The sequence below is a fragment of the Canis lupus genome, chromosome 11 (assembly GCF_011100685.1).
Source record: "Canis lupus familiaris isolate Mischka breed German Shepherd chromosome 11, alternate assembly UU_Cfam_GSD_1.0, whole genome shotgun sequence".
Classification (NCBI taxonomy): domain Eukaryota; kingdom Metazoa; phylum Chordata; class Mammalia; order Carnivora; family Canidae; genus Canis; species Canis lupus.
In genome coordinates, this window is record NC_049232.1 from 64,083,472 (window position 1) to 64,091,923 (window position 8,452).

The window sequence follows — 8,452 nt, forward strand, 5'->3', positions numbered from 1 at the left end:
TATAAATATATTTATAATATATAAATATATATATATATAAATTGACATGTGACACCACATCTTTATCCATTCATCTATGGACGGACACTTGGGCTACTTTCATAACTTGGTTATTGTCAATAATGCTGCAAAAAACATAGGGGTTCATATATCTTTTTGGATTAGTGTTTTCCTTTTCTTTGGAAAAGAAATATCCAGTAGTGAAATTACTGGATCATATGATAATTATATTTTTAATTTTTTAGGGAAACTCCATATTGTTTTCCACAGTGGCTGCACTCATTTACATTCCATCAACAGTACATGAGGGTTCCTTTTTCTCCACATCTTCACCAACACTTACTATCTTTTCGACTCTAGTCATTCTGACAAGTGTAAGGTGATACCTCACTGTGGTTTTGATTTACATTTGTCTGATGATTAGTACTGTTAAGCATCTTTCCATGTGTCCTTTGGCCACTTGCATGTCTTCTTTGGAAAAATGTCTATTCAGGTCCTAAAATGTCTATTCAGGTCCTCTGCCCATTCTTAATCAGATTATTTGCTGTTTTTGGAGTGAGTTGTATAAGTTCTTTATATATTTTAGATATTGACCCCTTAAGAGATACGTCATTTGCAAATGTCTTCTCCCATTCAATAGGTTGCTTTGTTGTTTTGTCGATGGTGAATTTTTTTAACTTCTATTTTAAAATGAAACAAATGAGACAAAGAAATTAAGTAAATGGGAAGGAACATTAGAGTGTGTCACCACTAGTTCTGTGTCACTCTTACCCAAGCAATCCTCCTTGGCTCTCCCTCCCTATAACTTTAACTCTTGACCTGGAGCCTCCTATGCTTACCCCTCTCCTCTCCCTTGGCTCTGTAAGCTGGCTCTGAATTCTACTTCCTATAGAATTCCTTTCACTTTACCAACCCCAGAAGATATAACCAGATGTAGAAAATTTTGTTCTTCTGTCTTCCCCATCCTAGCAAATGATATCACCATCTATTAGGTACCTAAAACTAAAAAACTTAAGAGTTATTCTTGATTTCCTTCTTTCTCTCCATATTAGGTTCCTATAGATGACATAACAAATATATCACAAACTTAATGGCTTAAAACAACAGATATTTGTTCTTTCACAGTTCTGGAGGCCAAAAGTCCAACATCAGATGTTGGCAGAGTTAATTCCTCCTGGTCACTCTAAAGGAGAATCCATTCCATGCCTCTTCTACCTTCTGTTGGCTGTGGGCAACCCCTGGCCCATAGACTCATAGACCCATCACTCTAATCTCTGCTTCTGACTTTACATGACCTTCCCCTTTGATCTACCAGTCTTGTCTCCTTTTTGTCTCTTATAAGGACATTCATCTTTGGATTTAGGACCTGCCCTAATCTAATCTCATCTCAAGATCCTTATCTTTCTTATATCTGCAGAGGCCCTAATTCCAAATAAGGTCACATTGAGAGGTTCCAGGTGCACATATCTTTTAGAGCCCACAATTCAATCCAGTACATCCTCCTTCCCCATCAAATTAGTTCCAACTACCACTGACTTTACTTCACCATATATTCCATTATCTTTTCCTTCTTTCTATCTTCATTACCACCATTCAGGTCGACAGCACCACCAATATGTGTCCCTGGACCACTTCTGTAGCATCCTAACTGGATTCCCTGACTCCACATTTGGGTCTTCCCATTTGTCCTCCCCATCACAGCCTAAATGATGTTTTTGTTTTTGTTTTTTAATTCATCTCTTATTGATCCCCTACTTAAAACTCTCCACTGATCTATCACTATCAGAATAAAACCCAAACTCCTCACCACAGCCTCCTGACATAGGAGTGACTATGATATATGCTCAAGGTAACATTTTAAAACTATACAGCTTTTTTATGACTTAATCTCAATTTAGAGACACCTGACAATGCATGTAATTTAAGAGGGAAAAGAAAAACACAAAAATACATAACATAAGCAAATAAATGAAATATCCACCACTTCCAAATGTTGGTACCAGTATTAGCTGTAGACAGAGCAGAGAGAGTATCCTGGATCTTCTTTTCTACCTTTGATGTGTTGCTCATTGATTTTAAGCCTAAACATCTCTTTTTCCTATAATTTTTCCTGTAATTTTTTAGGCACAATTAGATCACATAATCAACTTATGAGTTCAAAAGCTCTCTATGGGCAAAGACACCTTGTTTCCTATTTCTGTTTTTGTTTTTTTAATGTGGTCCAGCTAGTTGGTTGCAGTCAAATAGAGGCAAAGATAAGTGTTATCTGAGTCCCTCCATGGCCTGCTGCATGGGGTCAATGATGGATGCTTGCTGGGATGCTGAGGTGCATACAGCCCAGGCTCCTCTGGTCAATGGAGCCTGCTCTCTGGGCAGGGAGATGGACACTTGGATAAGTCAGAAAATGAAACAGCATGAAGTAAGTAAGTAAGTATACCCAAACCAGGATAAGGAGAATGCAGAGGAAGGGCTGACTATTCCTGAGTCAGAGCATTAAGAAAAGATTTGTGACAAAGGTGGTTTTTAACCTCAGCCTGGAAGGATTTGTAAGAGAAAATGAGGAGGGCATTGCTGACCAGCATGAATGATGACAAAAGTGCCTGACTTGAAGGTTCTTGAGCATCGTGCTCACAAACTTGAGCTTTATTCTATATACTGTGGACATATTACGAAATACTTTGAGAAGGGATATGATATGAAAGAGCTTTGCTTCTGAGAGCTCACACTGGTGCCTGGGCACAGGGCAAATGGGACACAGAGACGGAGCAGGGAAACCAGTTAAGGAGCTGCAACCACAATCCTTAGAAGACATAAGGGGCCCTGATCAAGACGGGAATAGACATCTGGGTGGCTCAGCAGTTGAGCTTCTCTGCCTTTGACTCAGGGCCTGATCCCGGGACCCAGGATCGACTCCCACATCAGGCTCCTGTAGAGAGCCTGCTTCTCTCTCTCCTTATGTCTTTGCCTCTCTCTCTCTCTCTCTCTCTGTCTCTCATGAATAAATAAATAAAATCTTTTAAAAAAAGACAGGAATAGAAGTACTGCAAGACAGAGACTTTGAGAAAATCAACAGAGTTAAGAATCAATTGGAGATGGAAGAGGAAGTAGAAGGAAGAATTAGGATGACTCTGAGCTTTGAAACAGTGAAAAGAAGGAATTTTGTACTTCTCATTAAAATTGGAAGCAAAAAGATTGGGAGGGGAAAGATAATTTTGCTCTGGGTCATCCTGGCCTTGTGCTCATTACTACTTGGACAGATTACCAGAGCTGAACATCAGCTTTTGCTATGACTGCTGGGATCAGAAACGTTTTTTTTTTTTTTTTTTTTTTCCAAATAGATAACACTTAGCACTCGTCTTAGGATAGGTCCGTTACCCACACCTTCAGTGACCAGCTCTAGTATCAGCAGCTACAGGGGCTGTCGAGCGCATCACCATATTTCTGCCAACTTACCCTATCTCAATACACTAATTAACCCCTTCCCATCAACCCCAAAGAAGGCAATGAAAAGCACAAAGAATGTAAAACAAAAAGAACACAAGCATTAGAATCAGAAAGGACAGGCCTCCAAAACCAACCTCTTTACCTCCCAGCTGCATGACCTTGGCCAAGTTTCTCAATGGGTCATGACCTTGGCCAAGTTTCTCAATGGGTCTGTGAAGGCTCTAAATGCAATTGTGCTTTTTACTCGCCATCATAAGAGCAAGTAGGGATGGCTACTATGGTCCCCAAGGATGCCTTCCCAGTGGACATTGGCTTCATCCATTCCATGCTTATCATAACAGCATCGTGGACATCAGCTGCCATTGAGGGCTGACCAAACTAGCCCCACTCAGGGCAGCGGAGGCTGAGGAGCGTTTGTCAGCTGATTCCAGGCAGTGAGAGAAGCCAGAACATACAGATTAGGAATGAACTGCTCCCTCAGCAATCACACAACACTGGTTCTTTATGTGTATCTGGGGAATATCTCACTTCGAAGGGGTCATTGTTATCATCATAATTAATATCTTACATCTGTACAATGTTTTGCAGTTTTAAAACACTTTCCTGTTCATCATTTGATCATCACAGAAACCCTCAGAGCTACAGATTTTTATCCTCATTTTGCACTTGTTGGTAATAATTATGATTAGGCAACAATAATGTATTAGGGCAGTTACATCAAATTATTAATTAGTTACCATGTTGCACACCTTGTGCTAAAAGCTTAGCTTGTGTTATCTCATTTAATTCTCACAACTCCAAGTGGTAGGTGAAACTAGTATCCCTGCTTTACCAAGGAAGAAACTGAGACACTGAGAAGGTAAGTCACTTGCACAAGGCCTTGCATAAGGCCCTGCACAAGGTTGCACTGAATCCAGAGCCCTCTGCACCAACCACTGATCAGACTGCCTTTCTAGGAGTAGCAGGAGGCACAGTGTGGTTAAGAGCTGCTTCAGAGGTGATAGGTTTAGTAAGTGCAGCTCTGCAACTCAATCCACTTACTCTAGACCTTATGTAGCCCCTGGACCTCCCCGTGTGTTTGGAAGAACAACATAATGAAGACCAATTCCTGTTATGGAGGTAGGAGATAAGAGGACAAGAAGTGACCACTGGGCATTCATGAACTCCTCTTAGGTGTCACTAATCTCATAGTCTGTCTTTACCCCTTGACAGATGTTACAGCTGAGGGCTGCCTGCATTGGGACAGTGGCTTCTTCCATTGGATCTCCCACTAATCCTCCCTTGCTTCACTGGGCTTCATGGTCCATAATTTCTGCTGCACTCTCATGACTGCCCCAATCACTTGACCTGCACAGCCTTCCATGAGCCCTGCCAAATGCAAATCCAGATATTGACCATTCTTCCCAATCTTCCCAAGGTCTGCAAACATTCCTGATAATGCAGTCTCAGCTAGTTTCTGTTTTGTCTTGAATGCCCTACAGAGGCCATGGCCTCTGAGGGGAGGATCTGAGCAGTTGCAGAAGTGGTTACTGCAATAGCCCCCTACATGGGCTCCTTCCATTCCTTCTCCTTGCCCGTCCACATGCCCCCATGATACATGGACGATCTTTCTACAGCACAGAATTTACCATACCCCTTCTCAAAAACCTTCAGTGCCTCCTAGCTGCATAAGAATACATTCCAAACTCCTCATCCCATATTGTTTCAGGACTTGATCCCTGTCTTCTTCCCTTCTGTTCCCACCTGCTACCATCACTTCATGTATTCCTCATGGGCCTTACACTTTCTTGCCCAGTGCCTCTGCTCAGGCTCTTACCTCTGCCTACTGTGTCTTTTCCCCCATGCTTAAATTTGGCCATCATTTGCCAAGGCCTACTTCAAAATACCACCCTTCCCTCAATTCTTTCCAAAACACTCTTACAATTCTTTCTTCCTCATGATTTTCCCAAACATGTTATTTGCACTTACTATAGTATATACTACAAACAGTGCTGTGCTAGAATTATTTTTATAATGAGAGTCATACATAAGTCTATGTATCCCCCACTTTATTGAGAGTTCCTGGAGAGAGGGGATTAGATATTATCTGCTTTTGTCTTTCTTTTCACACATAAAATAATGTGTTATACAGTATAGAGCCTGATGAGGTAGGAGTTAGTAGATGGGAAGATAAAATGTTAGCTGATAATTGATGACCATGAACTAACAGGTTCCTAGTAGAAAAGTGGCTCATGCTCTCTCAGTTTCTTTCCATCCCCACACACAGCCCAGGGGCCCAGGTTGTCCTCAGGGAAGTACCAGAGCTGGTGGGGGATGAGCACTGATCACAGGTCCCTCCTTCCTCATTGCCACACCAGCTTCTGCTGCTTCTCACTGACTCTGGCCACTGTGTAATCACTGATGGTGCCTTGGGAATTGACACCTAACAGGTAGCATTTCAGTCACCAAGCCAGGCAGGACTCCAAGGCAGACTCTCACTCTGTCCTCTAATGATGAGCCCCGGCTAAACAAAGTGATTACTGCTGTAGGAAGCACAGAGGATACTGAGTGGAAGTGTTAGGAGTTCTTTTTCTCTCTCTCTTTTTGAAATTCAAAACAGGCCAGTGTTGATGGCATTCTAAAGAATATCTTCCCCTTTTCGCAATGGGTTTGCCGCCAGAACACAGGTGTCGTGAAAACCACCACTAAACCTAAAACAAAATGGGAAAGGAAAAGACTCACCTCAACATTGTCATCATTGAACACGTAGATTCGGGCAAGTCTACCACTACTGGCCATCTGATCTACAAATGTGGTGGGATCGACAAAAGAACTATTGAAAATTTTGAGAAGGAGGCTGCTGAGATGGGAAAAGGCTTCTTCATGTATGTCTGGGTCTTGGATAAACTGAAAGCTGAACATGAACGTGGTATCACCATTGATATCTCCCTGCGGAAATTCGAGACCGGCAAGTATTATGTGACCATCATTGATGCCCCAGGACACAGAGACTTTATCAAAAACATGATTACAGGCACATCTCAGGCTGACGGTGCTGTCCTGATTGTTGCTGCTGGTGTTGGTGAATTTGAAGCAGGTATCTCCAAGAATGGGCAGACCCGTGAGCATGCCCTTCTGGCTTACACACTGGGTGTAAAACAACTAATTGTTGCTGTTAACAAAATGGAATCCACTGAACCACCCCACAAACAGAAGAGATATGAGGAAATCATTAAGGAAGTCAGCACCTACACTAAGAAAATTGGCTACAACCCCGACACAGTAGCCATTTGTGCCAATTTCTGGTTGGAATGGTGACAACATGCTGGAGCCAAGTGCTAACAAGGGATGGAAAGTCACCCGTAAAGATGGGAATGCCAGTGGAACCACATTGCTTGAGGCTCTGGATTGCAGTCTGCCACCAACTTGTCCAACTGATAAGCCCTTGCATCTGCCCCTCTAGGACGTCTACAAAATCGGTGGTACTGGTCCTGTCCCAGTGGGCCGAGTGGAGACTGCTGTTCTTAAGCCTGGCATGGTGGTCACCTTTGTTCTGGTCAATGTTACGACTGAAATAAAGTCTGTTGAAATGCACCATGAAGCTTTGAGTGAGGCTCCTCCTGGGGACAGTGTGGGCTTCAATGTCAAGAACGTATCTGTCAAAGATGTTCATCACGGCAATGTGGCTGGTGACAGCAAAAATGACCCACCAATGAAAGGAGCTGGCTTCACAGCTCAGGTGATTATCCTGAACCATCCAGGCCGAATCAGTGCTGGATATGCACCTGTGCTGGATTGTCACACAGCTCATATTGCTTGCAAGTTTGCTGAGCTGAAGGAGAAGATAGATCATCATGGAAAAAAAGCTAGAAGATGGTCCCAAGTTCTTGAAATCTGGTGATGCTGCCATTGTGGATATGGTTCCTGGCAAACCTACTATGTGTGTTGAGAACTTCTCTGACTATCCTCCTTCAGGCCATTTTGATGTTTGTGACATGAGACAGATGGTTGCTGTGGGTGTCATCAAAGCAGTGGACAAGAAGGCAGCTGGAGCTGGCAAAGTCACCAAGTCTGCCCAGAAAGCTCAGAAGGCTAATATTATCCCCAATATCTGCCACCCCAGTCTTAATCAGTGGTGGAAGAACGGTCTCAGAACTGTTTGTGTCAATTGGCCATTTAAAGTTTAATAATAAAAGACTGGTTAATGATAACAATGCATCGTAACACCTTCAGAAGGAAAGGAGAATGTCTTGTGGATCATTGTGTGTGTGTGTGTGTGTGTGTGTGTGTGTGTGTGTGTGGTAGTTTTAAATTACTAGTTTTTAAAATCAGTACTTTTTAATGGGAACAACTTCACCAAAAGGCTGTCACAGAATTTTGAGACCCATTAAAACAAAAGTTTAAAGTGGAAAAAAAAAAAAAAGAATATTTTCCCCTTAATTTGATTTTCAGCAAGGAGAAAACTGGTGATCGTACTTCTCACTCATCTCATTTTAAAAATGCAGAAACTGGGGTACAAAATTAGAGATTACATCCGTCAGCATCTAATTAGGAAAATAGAGCCCAGGATAACTCCAGAAGAAATTAGTCACAAGATTTTCAGAAGAGCCTAAAAGCCAAGTATGGAATAAAAAGTCAAACTAGAGATTATCAATGGCTAAAAGCTACCACCATCCCAAGGGCTAGAGGAATAAAGATAGGAGATGGAGTCACCAAGAGGCAACTGGAATGATGACAGGGCTGCTTGGCAAAAGGGGGGACCACAAGAAGGAGAGGTTATCTGATGGCAGCGAGAACCGTGCAGGAGACTCAGCTACTTTTGGGGACACTTGCCAAAGCAGGGAGAGGAGAGAAATACCCTGGCTTCCACCCCCTCCTCCCTCCAATCTCTCACCAGTGCCTCTGAGCAGCTGATCTAGCCAGAAGCCAGATGATAAGGGTTCTTGGGAAATGTCACTTGCAGAGGTCAGCCCCCCATCACATGAAGCAAAGCGAAGTAAGAACAATAAAAGGATCTGAGACCAAAGTG

At 42.5% G+C, this 8,452-nt stretch overlaps 1 pseudogene; it reads left to right on the top strand.

The window, feature by feature from the left end:
* Positions 1–6,144: 6,144 nt before the first annotated feature.
* LOC119876821 lies at positions 6,145–7,508 on the top strand (annotated as a pseudogene).
* Positions 7,509–8,452: the final 944 nt, after the last annotated feature.